General features: G+C 36.1%; 1 pseudogene; it reads right to left on the bottom strand.

The window, feature by feature from the left end:
- Positions 1 to 654: 654 nt before the first annotated feature.
- The window catches only part of LOC101677290, an 81,747-nt pseudogene continuing 63,087 nt past the window's right edge, over positions 655 to 19,314 (bottom strand).

Here is a 19,314-nt window from a genome sequence, read left to right as displayed (position 1 = left end):
TTGGGCTCCATGTTCAGCATGGAGTCTGCTTGAGATTCTCTCTGTCCCTCTCTCTCTGCCCCTCCTGCTTTTTGTCTCTCTTGCTCTAAAATGTAAAAACAAACAAACAAACAAACAAAAACAAAAACCCACCAAGAAACAAAAAAACCTAGCTGAAAATAATCAACATGCTGAAGAGCCATTTCTTGGGATGGAAGATTTTTGGTCCTTCAGTTCCATGGTTACAAATTTTCAGGAAATCTTGTACAGAGTACTGTCCTTCTTGAAATTTCATATGGCACATTAAAATGTTAAAATCTTTGATACAATTTTTATTTATTTATTTAGACACAATTTATCCAGCATCATGATCAGACCATAGCATTTAACAATCAATAGCATGGGTGCACAAACAAAATGGCATTAAAATCATTTGAAATGCTTTAAAATTCCCACAGAACAGAAAAACTAAAATAACCTTTTATATAATTAGTCACAAATACACTCCTTGAGCTTTTTGCAGTACACATATGTATTGTCTAAAACACGTTTTCTTTGTAGCAGCTAGAGCCTGCATTCACTGTGCTTGGCTAGGTTCACAAATCCTGTAACCTGTAGCTCTCTTTTCGTTTCTCTGGATCTCCTCTCCTGCTAAGCTCTGTTTCCTGGAAGTAATTAAAACCTTCTGCTATTGTCACAGCTACTGCTGCTGGTGGAATCACCATAGCTGCTTGGGTTTCATAGTTTGGCAAAGTATTGGCCTTCACCATCATAGGGCCCAGGGCTTCTGCTTCCAAAATTCCCTCCTTTCATGGGTCCAAAATTTGAAGATTGACTTTTGTCATTGCCAAAGTCATTATCGTTTCTGTCACTTCTAAAATTGCTTCCTGCATTACCAAATCTGTTATTCATCCCCACGGCCACCATATCCACTGCCACCATGACTGCCACCAAAACCACCTCACCACTGAAGTCACCTCCATGATCAAAGTTGTCTTTCCTACCAAAACCACCTCCATCACCACCACCAAAGTTTCCAGAAGCACTTCCACCTCTTTGGCTGGATGAAAGATTAGCTTAGATAGGACTTTCTTTATGTCACAGCTGTGGCCATTCACAGTATGGTATTTTTGAATGACAATCTTACATACAAAGTCATGGTTATCCAGTGTTACAAAATCAAATCCTCTCTTCTTGTCACTCTAGTGGTCAGTCATGATTTTAATCACTTCAATTTTCCTATACTGTTCAAAATAATGATGTCCTTCAGTGTCTTTTTTAATACCACCAAGGAAAATCCTTTTCTCACTTTAGTGGGCATCTGGTCTTTGAGCCTTTTCTCTCTTTGGTTCCACAGCTCTTCCATCCACCTTGTGTGACCTTGCATTCATGACTGCATCCACCCCTTCCCCAGTGGCATACTTGACAAACCCAAAACCTCTGGGGTGCTTGGAGTTTGGGTCTCATCACCACACAGTCCGTAAGTGTCCCCGATGGCTCATAATGGCTCCTCGTCAGATTCTTCAAAGCTCAAGCCTCTGGGGAAGAGCTTCTGCAGCTGTTCAGGCTCCTTAGGAGACTCTGACTTAGATATGACAGTGGTGGGAAGGGAGAGTTTATGGATGCCTACACGGCGGCATCCATAGGCAGAAAGCTCTGATAAAATGTTCAGTTGAACTATTGTTTAAATTTTGTTTTTCTTAGAATTTCTCAAAGGTGACTTATTGCAGTTTTTATGTCTTTTTAATTTTTTAATTTTTGTTTTATTTTTTAAAAATACTTTATTTATTTAGAGAGAGAGAACAAAAGACAGCACGAGCAGGGAAGAGGAGCAGGAGAGGGAGAAGCAGGCTCCCACTGAGTAGGGAGCCCCATGTGGGGCCCTGTCCCTTGTCTCTGAGATCACGACCTGAGCTGAAGGCAGACGCTTAACCAACTGAGCCACACAGGTGCCACTTTATTTCTTTTTTAGATGATATAGTTTTTGAAGGGTGGGAAAAAAGGGGCAAGAAATGGTAACTATCCATAATAGTAAAAAAAAAAAAAAATATATCACTGGTAAAAAAATATGATGAAATATCATAGACAATACATTTTGGAAGAAATAAGCTTGGATTATAAGAATCTGTTAAGAGTCTAAGCTGATAGTTTTTAAGTTTTCTGTACTCATAAGGGTATTTATATAGAGCTTAACTAGTTATCTATACCCATATTCCCTAGAATAATAGGACCTATAATTGGAAACATGCTTCCAGTATTTTTTATCATCTACTATTTCCCTGAAATAAAAGGGACAGAAGAAATGGATAATTTTTCTCTTCATTTGTTCAAATACTTGTCATTCAAGTGGCGCTTGGGTGGCTCAGCTGGTTAAATGTCCAACTCTTGGTTTCAGCTCGGGTCGTGATCTCAGGGGCCCGGAATCAAGCTTGGCATCTGGCTCTGCATTCAGTGGGGGTTTGCTTGAGATTCTTTCCTTTTCCTCTGCCCTACCTCCTCCCTCCCCACCTGCTCTCTCTTTCTCAAATAAATAAATAAATCTTTTTTGAAAAAATATTTTATTTGTTTATTTGACAGACAGAGATCACAAGAGAGGCAGGCAAAGATCCCAGGACTTTGGGATCATGACCAGAGGTGAAGGCAGAGGCTTTAACCCACTGAACCACCCTGGCGTCCTATAAATAAATAAATCTTTAAAAATATTTGTCATTCAATTATAAATTACAAACATATATTTGGAATTACAAAAATACGTTTCCACTTAGGGAGTTTACTGTAAGTGTTAAATCATTAATGGCTACTTCCTGTCTTTGTCAACCTGGAGACAAAGAGCCACAATGAGAGGCAAATGAGTGTTTATTTGGGGTTAAAGCATTGCAATTTGGGGAGCACAGATTCAGGAGGCTGCCCTCCTGAATTCAGGAGGTTACCCAAATAGTGTTCCTCCTTCTAGGGTGAAGGCACTGGTTTTTGTTTTGTTGTTGGTTTTTGTTGTTGTTGTTTGAGGAATAGGAAGGGGGTTAATTACATAAGTTGAAGAAAAGAAAAAAACCAGTTTTTCTCTAGGTGTTAACAAGTTAACTCAGACATCAATTGGTGACTGATTTTATCTTCAGAAACCCTTATCAGTGTTGTGATCAAAATGTTCCTTCTCCTACTGACTCCTCAAGTAATTGCTTAAAACAATGGCCATTTTAACCAGGCCAGGAGTCTGAGCCCAGATGAAACAAAGGTGGGTAAGGCCGTCTCTCTGCAGTGGCCACTCCAGCTCCATTCTGAAGTGGCTCCCATTATGACAGTTTTCACAACTTAAAGTTCAAACAGATTAAGCTGTAGATGAAGTTAGAAATGCTGCAGTCTTTAAAGGAGGCAGTTGGAAGCAAATTAATTGACTCCTAGATAGATAGGTGAACTGTAGAAATTGTACCTTATAGATGGTTAGTTATCTGTAAGATATTAAAGTAAAATATCCTCTTTTATAAATAAGGTGTTTGATAGTCATATATACTCATTACTGATAGGCTATGAGAGAGAAGTTAGTAATCTATACTTATAATGAAGTATTAACATACCTCCATTTGATGTTAACAACGAAGTGTTCATGCTTTATTCTGAATTCTTATTCTGTTAAGTTGATTTGGAATAAGCAAACTATAATAATAAAGATTAGGCAAATCAAACAAAACCTATATGAAGATTCTGGCATTTTCATTACACTATATACAGATTTTTCCAGAGAAACACTATTATTTTTATAAAAACTTCCCGAGTTCGAAAGAGAAAAAAATACTACATATTTTACCTTCAGGAGAGGTACATAATGCACATAAGTATGTTAAATAAACATTCAGTGTTTAATGTGTGCACAAGTGCTCTGTTACAGGAATTGAAGAGTAAATAAGGGAAATTAATAAACAAATATTGCTTGAGCAGCTATTACTTTTTAGGTTAACGCGTTTCCTTTGGGAGATGCAAAAAGTCCCATCTGAAAAATACCAAAGAGGTTTGGTTGCAGAAACAAAGTCAGGCCATATTACAAACTCAATCCAATATTGCCAACAGACGAAATATGAAAACACGAAAACAGCACATTATATGGTTAGATTCTAACAGTATGAACGTGTGAAGAATAATTACTAAGGAATTTAAGATTGTGAGCTATGAATGTGGGTAGAGTAACGAGAGAAAACCTAAAATCAAAGTGGGGCTTAACTTGGATTTTGAAGGTGAGAGTATTGTTTTCTTTGTGAGAGGTATGGAAAACATTGGAAGACAGGGACAAATATAAAAGAAGCTTTCGGGGATATGAGTGAATGTGGCTCGTGGGGATAAGGGGAGAGAGATGGCAAAGAGGCCTGATGATATGATGGGAAAGAAGGATACCAAGATGGAAAAACAGATTGTGAGTACGTATTACAGAAGCTCTTCTAAAGGAAGTTAAATGAGAGACAGGGAAAATTTAATAGGATCTGAATTTTAGCCATTGAACATTTTTATTCGTGGATAAGGTACATTTCATTCATTCAGAGATTTTCTGTAGTCTAAACTTGGGTTTGGTGGAGCACTAGACAATGGATTGATTTGAGAAGCTATTCTGGAAATTGGGGCTTGATGTGATGGGGGACTGCGGCAAGAAAGTGCGATTGTGTGCAAACAGATGGACATGAGGCAGGGACAGACGTGAGAACTCTTCCAAGAGAAATTCTGCAGGACTTATAAATTACTCACATTAATAAAATAGCGAATTTACTGAAAGTAAGAGCAGGATTAGATAATGAAGTTCATTTCTCCTTATGTTATCCAAAGGAAGTTTTTTACCTAGCATAGCAATGACTATATAGAGATTGGGATGTCTGGGTGGCTCAGTCAGTTAAGCATCTGCCTTCAGCTCAGGTCATGATCTCAGGGTCCTGGGATCAAGTCCCAGATCAGGCTCCCTGCTCATTGGGGAGTCTGCTTCTCCCTCTGCCCCTTGCCCTCCTCATGTTTGCCCTCTCACTCTCTCAAATAAATAAATTAAATCTTAAAAAAATTAAGTACCAAGGATGTCTGAATGCTATTAAAAGCATGTGAACATTCCTCAACAACAAAAAAAATCCATTTTGCATAGCAGCAACAATAAGTACCTGCGTATATATAAATGACAAATTTATGTAAACCTTTATGGAGTAAACTGGAACTTCAATGAAAGATAGTAAATAAGATCAAAGTTGACTAGAGAGATATAAAAGGCTCATTAGGTGTCATAACATTATCAATTTTTCTGAAAACTTTAGCTCTATTTTGTGTAATTCCAATAAGAATGCCAATCATATTTATTTTCCATTTGAAGAGTTGATTCCACAATGTATATGTAAGAGTTGGGGGAGGCGGCACCTGGGTGATTCGGTGGGGTAAGCGTCTGCCTTTGGCTCGGGTCATGATCTCAGGGTCCTGGGATCGAGCCACACATCGGGCTCTCTGCTCCGCAGGGCACCTGCTTCCTTCTCTCTCTGCCAGCTTCTCTGCCTAATTGTGATCTCCGTCTGTCAAATAAATAAAATCTTAAAAAAAAAAAAAGAGAATGAGTAGGGGGGACATTTGTACTTGGAGTGTGTGTATATACAAATATATATATTTGTAGCAACTAGGGGTGTATTCTTTTGGTTGAATGATAGGGAAAGTGAAAAATGAAACAGGGACATCTGGATGGCTCAGTCGATTAAGTGTTCAACTCTTGTTTTTGGCTCAGGTCATGAGTTCAGTGTCATAAGATTCTCTTTCTTCTTTCTTCTTTTCTTTCTGCTCCTACCTCATGTCTCTTTCTCTCTCTCTCTCTCAACAACAACAACAACAACAAAAAAAAAAGGAAAGAAAATAAAAGGAACAGAGTAAAGAACCCAAGATCAGATCCATGCATGTATATGAATGGCGTGTATTATAGGTCAGTAGTGATTGGGCAGACTCTTCAAGAATCACACTTTAAAAGAATTAATAAGGTCTTTATTTCATACAATATGCAAGAACAAGTTCCAGATAGGTTAAGGAAAAATGTGATAAACATAATTTAAAAAATCTTAGCAGAAAATTAGCCTTGGACTAGTGAAGGATTCTCTAAACCAAATAAAGAAGCATACAAAATTAAGAGAAGCTTTGAAAAGTTAATAATATTCAGACTAAAACTTGTTTTCACTCAAAAAAAAAAAACTATTAGAACTAACCAATGAATTCAGGAAAGTTGGAGGATTCAAATTAATATACAGAAATGAGATACATTTCTAATCAACTAGTGGAAAGAGAAAATAAACAACCCCTTTTGCAACTGCATCAAAAAGAATACGATACCTAGAAACAAATTTAAGCAAGGAGGGGAAGGACCTGTATCCTATAACCATAAGATGTTGGTGAAAGAAACTGAAGTTGACACAGAAAATGGAAAGATACCATGCTCATGGATCAGAAGAATTCATATAGTTAAAATGTCTAATTTGATTCTACCATAGTATTCTCAGATTATCATTTCACTATTTGTGTTTGATTGTTTACTCTATGTTATTTCTCTCTTCCTTCAGATAGTAAGCTCTAAGAAGAAATATGTCTGTTACACCTGCGATTGAATACCTAAATCAAAGCCTGGTATAGTCATTTCTAAATATGTATATTTTTGAATAAATGAATGAAAACTGTGAGCCAACCAATATTGGAGAGAAAATAAACAACTTTTCACCTCCATATGTCAGCGAGAACAAGCCCTGGCTAATTCCCTGAAGGCTGATATTTGTCTCAGTAAGCTAGACGAGTCTTTGTAGGGTGAGTGATCCAGGACTCAAGGGCTTAAGGGATCAGACACCAGCCACAAGGACTGCTTCCTTACTTGTTGCAGTCCTTGTGGACCGAGGTTAGAGGTTCCTTCTATGGGATCATGCAGGAACCATAGAGTCACTCAAAGTATTCTTTTGCCATGACTCCTCCAGAATTACTGCCACCCCTGTACCTTCTTTTTTTTTCAAGTATAGGGTCAGAACACTGGATTTCATATTGCCTGACTCTTGCTCTTTCCTTCCATTAATACACTTGCCTTCTGAGCACCCTGGGCCCTCAGGCCAAGACAGTCCATTAGCCATGCCCCAGGCTGTGAGAAGACATTAATTTGTATCTGCGTTGGAGCCTCCGTGTCCATAGTCCTGAGCATCAAACCCATAATTTCCCCAAACGTAGCAAATTTGCCTTTCAAATAAAAAAGCAGACTATACTACTGCCACTCTATTTCTTGCATCTATTTCACAGACAAAACCACCAACCTGAGGGAATTAGCGGGACTTGGTCTCATAGACAAGGGGAAGCGAAAAGTTCTTGCTTTGCAAAAAAAGAAAAAAAAAAGTCACCTCTTTGCTCTCGGCATTGCTCATCTCCCCCTGAGCTTTCTTCACCCGCTACCCAGAGTTGCACCAGTTTATGGATCTGTTGTGTTGCACAAGGGAATAGAGGTACTAATAACCTGGGCTATTATAGTAAATAGCCTATATGACTAGAAAGATCAGGTCAGACATTTTCAAACTCAAAATGTACCTTGAACGTGGTAATAGAATCCATAGCCATATTGCACGGAGCACTGGGTGTGGTATATAAACGATTTTGAAACACTGAAAGAAATAAAATAAAATTAAATTAAAAAAAAAAAAAAGAACTCACAGCCCAACAATTATTTTAACTTTACCATCCTGTGGAGAGATCATACTATGTATTTTGAAAACGAACCTTCAAAGATTTTAAAAATTTAGAAATACATAAGGATAGTAAATGAGAACATTAGTTCTTTTGACTCCGTCCGTCTTTTCCTACCTTCCTTCCTTCTTTCTGATTTTATTTATTTGTCAGAGAAAGAGCACAAGCAGGGGGAGTGGTAGGCAGGGAGAGAAGTAGGCATCCTCCTGAGCAGGGATCCCAGTGTAGGACTCAGTCACAGAACCCTGGGATCAGGACCTGAGCCAAAGGCAGCTGCTTAACCAAGTGAGCCACTCAGGTGCTCCGTATTTCTCTCTCCTTTCTCTCTTTCTCTCTCTCTCTCTCTCTCCTTCCCCCTCCCTCTTCTCTTCCTTCCTTTCTTCTTCCTCCCTCCCTTCCTTCTTTTTCTTTCTTTTCTTCACTAAACCGATCCCATAGAATGAAAATGGGTTGTATGTTTTCCCTAAGCTTTCCAACCTGGAGACTGATGAGGAGCAATGAAGTTATTTGCTATGCTGTATTTACTAATATTAGCAAATGGTTTGCACTTGCATGTGCATTTGATTATGCAAAAATACAAGTGACTTGTTTCGATGATAAAGTCCAATTATTTATTATTTTTTCAACTTTTGCAATAGATCCATAAAATTTGATATAACCCTATAAAATATTTCGGTTTGCATCCCATTCATTTAAGGTAAAACCAAGCAACAAAAGAAAAAAAAATACCAAATATTTGCATTACTAGACAAAGCTGGGAAATTAACAATTGCTCAATAATCTTAATTGTCTACCTTTCTAATAATGACTTCATTTTCGCTTGATTTTGATAGCTAGTTTCTACATTACTAAAGTTTTATCTCACGATATTATAATTATTTTATAAATGAGGAGGTAGAATTGTATGGAGATGAACTAATGTGCCCCATATGTACAACATTAATTATCATTTGAGCTACTATTCAAAGGCAGATCTGTAAGAGCTTGTGCTTTTATCCAATATATTATGTAACAATCAATAAACCTTTGCTTAGGTTAGTTTAAGTGAATTTTGCTACTTGAGAATCAAAGTACCAAATTAAAGACTGAGAGGATTAAATAAATGAATTCAGAACTTGAGGGAATGGCAGAGTGATTATCATGAAACTTGAATCTCTTGGAAAAGGTTGGACAATGTTATCTGTGTATGTGGGATCGGTGTGTGTATGTGTGTGTGTGTTTGTGTGTGTGTCTTTATATTTGGTGGTGCCTAATATTCAGAAACTTTTTCAACAAATATCATAAAAGGCAATGATGAAAATTGTAAGTGGCAAGGCAAAAAGAATTTGGTGCTCCATAATTACAAAAAGGCAAAGAAACCAAATTACTTTGAAATGAAAATACTCACATCCTTTAAATCTGTTCTCACAGTTCCCAAACAGACTAATAATTTGCTTGATTTCTTTCTATTATGCTAAAGCTACTGGTGAATTGATTGAAAGTTGTGTATAATACAGCAGGTGTTTCTTGTTTTTGTTTGGGGATAATACTCCTAAGGAGGTAGTGAAAAGAAGTATGAACTGAGAGTAATGTGAGAATAGCAGGAGGAGCGCCTCTTCGTCTAGCTGAGGGCTCTATTTTCACCAAGTCATTAGAGTTGCATCAACCACACACAGAGAAAACAAAAATCTGGGAATAAGCTAATATTAAAGTATGTATCTTAAACCACCAAAGTTGATGAAAACAATACACGGTTTCTTGTATTTCCTTTACTTGAAATTTGCTTTCTGTTTTGGGGCTTTCATTTTCAATTTCCCAGTTCATCTTGATCTTTCTGTGAAAATCATATTTTCCCATGTAAAAAAAATGTATCCTTACTTTACCCCAAAGCATACAAAGCATTCTCACGTGCAAATTCATGTGTACACACACACACACATACACACACACACTCATGCAAACACATAAGCAGAGATGTGCATTTATACGTGCAGAAACTACAGAAACATACATGTAAGCACAACTCATACACACACACACCCTCACTTAGATTAGAACAATCACCTTGATATATAATTTTTAATAGCTTTGTATTTCAAAAGTATCAACTATTGTGGCAAATGACAAAAAGAGGCTTTTAGAGTAAAAATTTTCAGAATATTTTCAGAATGTTTCTCTATATTCCTTTTTAAAATGAAAACTTTTGACACCTCTACAATAAAACAAATGAAATCCAAATGTAGGTTTTATTAATTAGTGTCAGGGAGACATTTGTCTGAACTCCATCAAGGTCAAGAAATAGAATATTCCTGGAACCCCCAAAACCTTGATTCTTTCTTTCTCTCTGTCAGTAACAACACTCTTAAAATTTCTTTTTAGTTTTGTCTCCTGTGAATATCTGGGTAATAATTATAATCTGATCTGTTTTTGGTGTTTTGTTTGTAAGTCTCCTTCTCCTTAGTTTTATGTTGGTATGATTCATCTGTGTTTTATAGTTTCATTTCATTAGTAATGTAGTAATCAATAGCAAACTATATTTAGTCATTGTTCTGGTTTTGAGCCCTTGGATTTTTCCCAGTTTTATTGAGAAATTACTGACGTACATCACCGTATAAGCTTAAGGCATACAGTGTGATGGTTTAATTTACATATATCATGAGGAGATTACCACAGTAAGTCCAGTCTACCTTCTTCATCTCATATGGATAGAATTTAAAAGAAAGAAGAAAATAAAAAAGGGGAAAAAATTTCTCCTTGTGATGGGAACCCTTAGGATATACTCTCCTCATGACTTTTCTGTATATCACACAATTCAAGCAATTGGATTTTGATTTCAACCTCATAATAGAGCTATGAACATTTTTGACTCTGTCACTTCGAGTTCCTGTTCTTTTTGGTAAATAATAAGAACAGTGTTAGTCATAGACAGGGTTACCATATAAGTTATTATAGACACTGGGATACTTGGAGAGTTGAAGTGTTCTTAAAAAAAAAAAAAAAGCATTGTGTAATTTTAAGATTTTTTTTGTATTTTATTGACTGACAAATAGGTTATAATACATTGGTTGGCTAATTAAATAGTCCCGTTCAAAACCAGCTTTAAGTAATACAATTAGTCCTGAAAAATAAGGATAGTATCTGTGTACAATGAATATGAAGTTGAAAAAAGGCTTTATGCTTATTATTTAAAGTTTTAAATAAATAATTAAAATAATCTTAGATTTAGATAAATAACTTTTATTAACCAGTTTATTAATCCATCACTATTTGTATGTTGAATGTATTTTTTAATGTAGTCTTAATATTTTCAAATTTCTTCTGCAATTGCCATAAGTGTTCCTTGAATTTTATCTATTGGATTAATAAATCTGAATTTTCCACTCTTCTCTGTAATTGAGCAAGATATTCTATGAAGGGCCTGACATAAATCTAAACTCAGAAAAGATTTTACTCACTGAAGAATATTTTTATTGAAAATTTTTATTATTTTACACCAAGTATTTTCACAGATACTATCTTTTAGGCTCTTTTAAGAATCTTTTTCTTCTTCCAAATAGTTTCATTAAGGAAAAAACCCTCTCAAATTGTTCAAGTTGCAAAATTATAGGCCTTTTTAATTTCATTCCATTCTCGTAAAAAAAAAAAAAAAACCCCACAAAAACACATATCCTATTAAAAATAGAAACTCCATAAAAAAGTTCCTCCTGAAGTGGAGATGCAACATGGGGGGCTAAGGGGGTAGGAGAAGAATAAATGAAACGAGATGGGATTGGGAGGGAGACAAACCATAAGTGACTCTTAATCTCACAAAACAAACTGAGGGTTGCTGGGGGGAGGTGGGTTGGGAGAAGGGGGTGGGATTATGGACATTGGGGAGGGTATGTGCTTTGGTGAGTGCTGTGAAGTGTGTAAATCTGGTGATTCACAGACCTGTACCCCTGGAGATAAACATATATTATATGTTTATAGAAAATAATTAAAAATAATTCCTCCTGCAAGACAAGATTCTATAGAAAAGGATAGTATAATTTAAAAATGAAATTTTGTGAGAAGATTGATGGTCTTTATTTAATTTATTCAGTTCTCCTCTTGATCTTGTATTTTTATTTGTGTAGATATTGACTTATGATGCAATTATGTCCTGATAAACCCATAATTTGAAAATATCATAAGCTGAAAGTACATCTAATACACTTAACTTACTAAACATCACAGCTTAGCTTAGCCTACCTTAATCATCTTCAGAAAACTTATATTAGTGTATAGCTAGACAAAATATGGAACACAAAGCTGATATACAATATTAAATACGATACTGCAAGAGAAAAACAGATTGGTTGAATGGGTAAAGAGTGGTTAGTTGTATCCATTGTTTACCTTCATAATAGTGTGGCTGCCTTGGGGCTACCACCATTCAGCATCCCAAGAGAGCATCCTACCACATGTCACACCTGGGAAAAGATCAAAAATCAAAATTTGAAGAATGTCTTCTCCAGAATGCATATCATTTCTACACCAGTATAGAGAAACAATATCCTAAGCCCAACTATCTTAATTTGGGGACTGACTGTATACTTTATTTTCAATTACTAATTCAGTGAAAGCGTCAAAGATTTTTGAAACTAAATTTATTAAATAATTTGAATATTTTACTGGTGTTAGAAAAATAAGGTTCTCGGAGGACCCTTTTACAAAGAAAAAAAATTAATACAGTTGTAGTACCATTAGGTCGAGCTTTGCCAAATAATTCTTCAAAGGTTTAGACATTTCTTTTTTCTTTTCTTTATTTATGTTTTTAGAGGGGGAGGGAGACAAAATGGGGGGAGGGAGAAGAAGAGAGAAAATCTTAAGAAGTTTCCACATTCGGCAGATGTGAGGCTCTATCTCACAACCCTGAGATCATGACCTGAGCCAAATTCAAGAGTCAGATGCTTAACCAGCTGAACCAAGCGGGTGCCACAAAGGCTCAGACATTTCTAAAATCCAGTGTGTGGTGCATACCAAGGTGGTGAAGGATATTTTTTTTTTTTTCAACGTCAACTTTATCATAAAATCTTTGTGGTTTATTTACTCAGATCACGTATATTGTAAAGCTTAACAACTACAGCTTCTGTCTAGGTCATTGGGATATTATAATTTGTTCAGACACATTTATGAATTTTTGTATGCACCACAGATCCAAGTTTATTTCTGTGGCCCAGGTTTGTTAATTTTGTAAGAACTTTGTGTTCACTGTGAAACATGGACATTCTCATGGTCCATGAAAATTTGTATTTCTATTATTACCATGAACCAAGCAGTTTTATCTTCCAACATTTTAATAAATTCACCAAAGCATTTATTATAATGTCATGTCAGAATGAATTTCTAAACACTTTATTTTGACTCCTTAATTTCCATGAAAAAAAAATGCTGTTGGAATTAATTGATTTCTATTTCAAGCATCTGATGAAACTGCTGGAGTCACCATATTAACGGGAGTTAATTCATTTTGTCATTATTCACAATAACTCATTGATATGAGAAAAATTTATTTAAGAGACTAGACATCTGATTTAAATGAAAAGTTGTGCTTCACAGACCTACATGTTTCATGTATAAATGCATCTTCTGGGGTGCCTGGGTGGCTTGGGTTGTTAAGCAACCAACTTGATTTCCACTCAGGTTGTGATCTCAGGGTCCTGAGATCAAGCCTGAAGCTGGGCTCCATGCTAGGTGAGGAACGTGCTTAAGATTCTCTCTCTCCATCTGCAAACCCCCACCCCCACATGTGTGTGCTCTCTCTCAAAACAAATGCATCTTCTTCAGTTTTGTGTGTGTGTGTGTGGGTGGGTGGGTGTGTGTTTAAAGATTTTATTTATTTATTCATGAGAGACAGAGAGAGAGAGAGAAAGGTAGAGGCAGAGGGAGAAGCCCACTCCCCACTGAGCAGTGAGCCCCATGAGGGACTCCCTCCCAGGAGCCCAGGATCATGACCTGAGCCAAAGGCAGATGCTTCACTATCTGAGCCACCCAGGCGCCCCAGTTTTGTGTGTTAAATCACCACTTTAGGGGTAGTTGTATTTAATTTACTAACTTTTAAAGTGGGTATTGAGTATCATTCTACAGGATTGTATCTTATTTAGTTTTTTAAAAAGTTTGACAACAATATCACTCTAACACATAAGAAAATCATAAACATTGTTAATGTTAATATTTATGATGTTATAAACATTGTTAATGTTTGTGAAATGTTTGTCTATTTCAGTTTTCTAAGAAATGGAAATGAAATGAAATGAAATGAAAATCCCATAGCTCATTTTTTCAGTTTATATTACTTACATTTTATATGTAACTTTTGACTTTTGAGCCATTTATTCTTAAAGAGGTTATTACAAAATAAAATGAATATTATGAAACATCATAATAAATAAAATAGTAATAAATATACAGCTTATGATAAATATCAAAGGTACTGTAGCAAAAGTATTCAGATTATTATTTAGAAATTCCTGGGGGTGCCTTGGTGACTCAGTCAGTTGGGCAACCCATTTTTGATTTTGGCTCAGGTCATGATCTCGGGGTCATGAGATCTAGGCCAGTGTCAGGCTTGGCACTTAGCAGAGAATCTGCTTGACATTCCCTCTCTCTCCTTCTGCCCCTCTCCCTGCTTGCATGCATATGCTCTCTCTAAAATAAATAAATCTTAAAAAAAATAAAAAAGAAATTTCATGGCAGGATGGCTCAGCTTTTAAAGAAAAATGTATATTTCACATCTATTTTAACTATAATTTCTTGCAAGATGTGGAAGGAAGATTCCACATCTTGCAGACTGCATGCTGGTATAGGAACAGCTGGCTGGTAAGCCAAGTGGCAGCCAAGGGCAACAATGGTACCCTAACCATTAGTACTAAACGGAACAGTATGCTGGCACAACAAGTAAATTAGGACTGTTGGGGGAAACTATGATTACATGTATCATCAGGTCAGTAGATAATGCCACATTATTATTCCAAAGTTTATGTGTAAGTGTTTCCATTGTTTTATGTTTTCTTTGATGAAGTAGAATGGGGCTGTCTCACCTCGCGTTTTGTTTTTCAAGCTCATTAAATGATACATATTTTATTTTTATTCTCCCATCTTATCCCTCGAGAGTTTCATCCTCTTTAACAAAGAAAAGCACACATTTTAAAAATTCAAACTCATCAATATAGAATACAAAGCATTAAGATATACCAGTGAGTGCAATGCTTAAAAATGGGGGAAATGATTAATAATACCACTTATTGAAAAAGGGTATAAATTATAACAGTTTCTTTGGAGGATAATTTCACAATATATGCTCAGGTTAAAAATATGTATATCTTTTATTCAAAGACTAGGGTTCTTGCTGTGCATCCAGAAGAAATATTTATCCATTAACAACACGGCTGACAAACATTTTGATTAAAACTACAATATGATGATTTAATACAAACACTAAATGCAATATTTAAAATAGACTATGTGAGCTATGTATTATTTTGCAATGAAAATATATCCAGTGTAAATGTCTCAGTGAAAAAAAAGAAGTGGATGTATATATGGATGGGCAAATTTACCACTCTCATGGGGCCTGTCCAATTCTTGGATCTGCCCCTGAAAATATGTACCTTATAATATCACATGTGTAAAAAAAGGCTTTCACAAAACAAAGATGTATTTTTATATATTCATGTATATATACATTTTCTAACAAGCAGATTAGGAATTCCAAATATACACTAAATGCACAAAAATGTTTATTTTTGGAGTTGGGAATTAACATTCAGCATCTGAGTAGAGGCAGGAGAAGTCTGAAGAGTTAACATTATAGACATTTTAAGATTTCTGTAGAATGAGCATATATTATTGTGTGATTAATGTAATTGAAATAAAACTTATTTTTAGATACCCAAAAGGAATAAAAAATTACTTGCTAGAATGTCATTTTTCTTGTCAGGAATAAAAAAGGGATATACACTCAATAGAAAAAAACTATGAAAAATAAAATTGAAACGTGGAGGATAGTTTGTCAGCCTGCAGCACATGTTCTGAAGAAAGCTACCGAGGATGAAAACAGAGGGAATAGTTGGAAACAATATTCTAAAGGATGAAGTTTGAGAATATTTATAATAAATTGGTAGGGGAGTTTTCAGCCTGGGACTAATTTACAGGATTATGGTAGAATGAATCTTAGCCCCCTTATGAAACACTCCCATTGTCACGGGGGACAGTCCCTCCACTTAGCGGAAATGTCCCCTTCCCTCTTTCTTGACTGTGTATTTGGTCACATGTCTGACTTTAGCCAATCACATGTGAGCAGGGTGAGAGTGTTCTGCCCGGGGCCAGCCTACAGCTGGAGGCTCCCTCTTGCCAAGTCCCATTAGGTCAGCTGATCCCAAGAGTAACTATAGCTGCATGATTATCAGTGAGTGATGTTTTAAAAGCACTGAGTCGCTTTTATACAATGGTAACTGAATAATACAAGTGTTGTGAAGGTAGATAAAATAAACCCACACATAGATAAAATGCAGTGAAATTTAACAATATCAAGGATAAAAAAAAAAGAAAATTCTTAAAAGCAACCAGAAAAAAAGGATTATCTTCAGATCCACAGTAATTATACTGTTAGTAGATGTGACATTAAAAGGCAACAGAATTATATCTTTAATCTAGAGATGCATACCCAGGTAAAATACCCTTTAATAATGGAGGTAGCGCAAAAGAGACCAGTGAACCCAAACACTGTCACATTAAAACTAAATCTACTGCTAAAATAAGGCATCATGTGTGAGATAATAATTTTACATCCTAAACATCATGTAAAAGAAAATCTAACAACTTCAATCCTGATAGGAAAAGTACTTTATAACAACAGAAAAAAAATTATTTTAAAAAATGCAATAAGGCTGGCCTTAAGTGAATTGATATTTGCAAAGTTCTGGAAGAGTGTCTGGGCCATAATAAATACTGTATAAGTAAACTGTTTTAAAAGTAATCAACTTTGCAGACTTTTGAGAACATGTTTTCTTACAGAAATTGATTTCAATGTTAATCTCCTGGAGACTGATGAAGTAAATACAAAACATTAAGATTAGAGTTGAACTGAAAAACATAATTAAAAACTTTGACTTAATAGCTAAACACAGAGCATCATACGCAATAAATAAAACTATATTCTTGGGGTGCTTGGGTGGCTTATTTGGTTAAGTGTCTGCCTTCAGGTCAGGTCATGATCTCAGAGTTCTGGGATCGAGCCCTGCACAGGTCTCCTTGTTCAGTGGGGAGTCTGCTTTTCCCTCTCCCTCTGTCCCTCCCCCCTTCATGCTCTCTCTCTATCTCTCAGATAAATAAAATCTTTTAAAAAACTGTATATTTTTTTCAAGAAATACAAGACATTTAAAAAATTAACTATATTAAGAGTTACCAAGATATATAAAATATAATGTATATCTTTACCTGTCATCTAAGAGAATATATATCATATTTACTTAATATGCATATGTTCTCATATAAGTATGTATAATATATATGAGAGCACATATAAATACATATTATTGTAGTGTTCCATTCAAGAAGTTAGAAAACCAAAAATAAACTCTACACTAGAATGGAAATGAGAAAGGAAAGCATATAAATGAAAAACAAAGCCAGGGGTTCCTAGGTGGCTCAGTCCATTAAGTGGCAGACTCTCGATTTGGGCTCAGGTCATGATCTCAGGGTCCTGGGATGGATACCCAAGTCAGGCTCCATGCTCTGGTTGGAGTCTGCTTGAGATTCTCTCTCTCCCTCTCCCTCCGCCCTTTCCCTGCTCATGCTTTCTCCCTTTCTCTCTCAAATAAATAAAAATCTTTTTTTAAAAACCCAAATAGTATAAATGATAATTAAAAATTCTTTTGTTTTTAAAGATTTATTGATTTATTTGAGAGAGCAAGGGAGAGTGAGCATGAGTTGGGGAAGGGGCAGAGGACAAGAATTTCAAGCCAAATCCCATCTGAGAGTGGAGCCTAATCAGGGGCTCAGTCTCACCAGCCCTGAGATCATGACCCGAGCCCAAACCAGCAGTCTGACACTTAACCCACTGAGCCACCCAAGCGCCCTGATAAATCAGAATTCTAATAAAGGAAGAGGGAAAACAGATGGTACAACTAAACAAACAAACATGTAATTAAGTGTTCCTCACTAAAGATCCAATGTAGCTTTAACTTTTCCAAAAACCTGACCCTGAGTACTTCTCGAAGATACCAGGGCTAGATTGCTCTTTATAAATAATAAATAATCCTCTTTCTATTCCAGCAAACAGAAGAAGGAGCCTGGCGGTGTAGGAACCCTGGGGGGCTCTCCATCGTAGCAGGTTGAGAGGAGGGAAAGACCAGGGCCACTCCCACCTTGAGTGGATAAAAAGAGTTTGGGTTGTTTATCTACTAGATCCTTAAGGGAGGTGGTATGTGAGGATACACAGTACAGCAATCACATTCACACATTCGCCCAGCTACCCACTCTTTATTATCTACCAAAATGTCTGACATGTTTCTAGACATTGGTCTTAGAGCAGTTAAGTAAGTGTTGGAGACCCTACTCTTAGGAAGCTTACATTTTGGTGGGGGTGCCAAATGAGTCTAAATGAGTCTAAATGAATTCGTCTACATTAAAAAAAAAGAACATATAAATATGCATTCATCTATAATGTATATATGCATTAACCTATAATATATATGCATTTAATATCCATATGTGCATTAAATATAAATTACATATGCATTAATCTATAATGATATATAGAGAGCAATATATCAATACCAATATTAGAAAATTGAAAACTTATACATACTCTGAGTTTATTAGAGAACTAAAACAATCTCTGAGGCATTGTAAATGAGGGTAAGAGAATAAAGTGTAAGTAGCAGTAAGTAAGTAGCAGTGTAAGTAGCAGTCTTACTTCAAATCCTCCAAGTGACAGGGTGTTGGATATGGTAGAACTCCTGGTCTACCAGCCCAGCTATGGAAAGATCCCTATACCCAACTGTGGCTGGTCTTTTGGAGGTCCCCATGAACCCCAGTACAGGGCCAATGGGAGGAGACAGGCCACAGAGCAAGGGCCTGATCCCTAAACATCTCTAAGTCATGATAAGGACCTAGAATTTTATTCTAGGTGTCATGGGAAGCAAAGAGACAGATTTGAGAGGAAGAACAAACTGATTTGTCATGATGCTTTTTAGAGAATTGCTGGTAAGAGACTGAAGTGTAAGGGGTCAAGACTGGAGACTGGGTGCCTTGAACAGAGACCAGGGCAAGAACCTGGGTCCATGGTGATCCCCATCCTTGTCTGTCCCTCCAGTTTGACCTCACAACCCTCTATCCTCAACTTGCTTGAATAAATAGGTATTATGTGAAAGCTATTGTTAAGATAGCCTCTTCCCCTTTATTTCAAAAAGCTTAATATTCCTAGCACTTTTATACTAATTTCATTCTCATTATTTAATCATTTAACTTGCCTTTGAAACCTCTCCAAATTATGCACATTTGTCTAAACCGGTGGGTTCTAAAAATAGAACCATGGTTCCCAGAGTGTCCCATGTAAGATCAGGAAAATTAACTTCAGGATACAAATTTTTCTATTGGAGTTAAATGTATTCTGATGATTCATCCAGT

Source organism: Mustela putorius, unplaced genomic scaffold, assembly GCF_011764305.1.
Source record: "Mustela putorius furo isolate JIRA1106 unplaced genomic scaffold, ASM1176430v1.1 tig00001118_pilon_pilon_pilon, whole genome shotgun sequence".
Lineage (NCBI taxonomy): Eukaryota > Metazoa > Chordata > Mammalia > Carnivora > Mustelidae > Mustela > Mustela putorius.
Note: the sequence above shows the minus strand (reverse complement) of the source record. Positions and strands in the feature narration are given on the sequence as shown.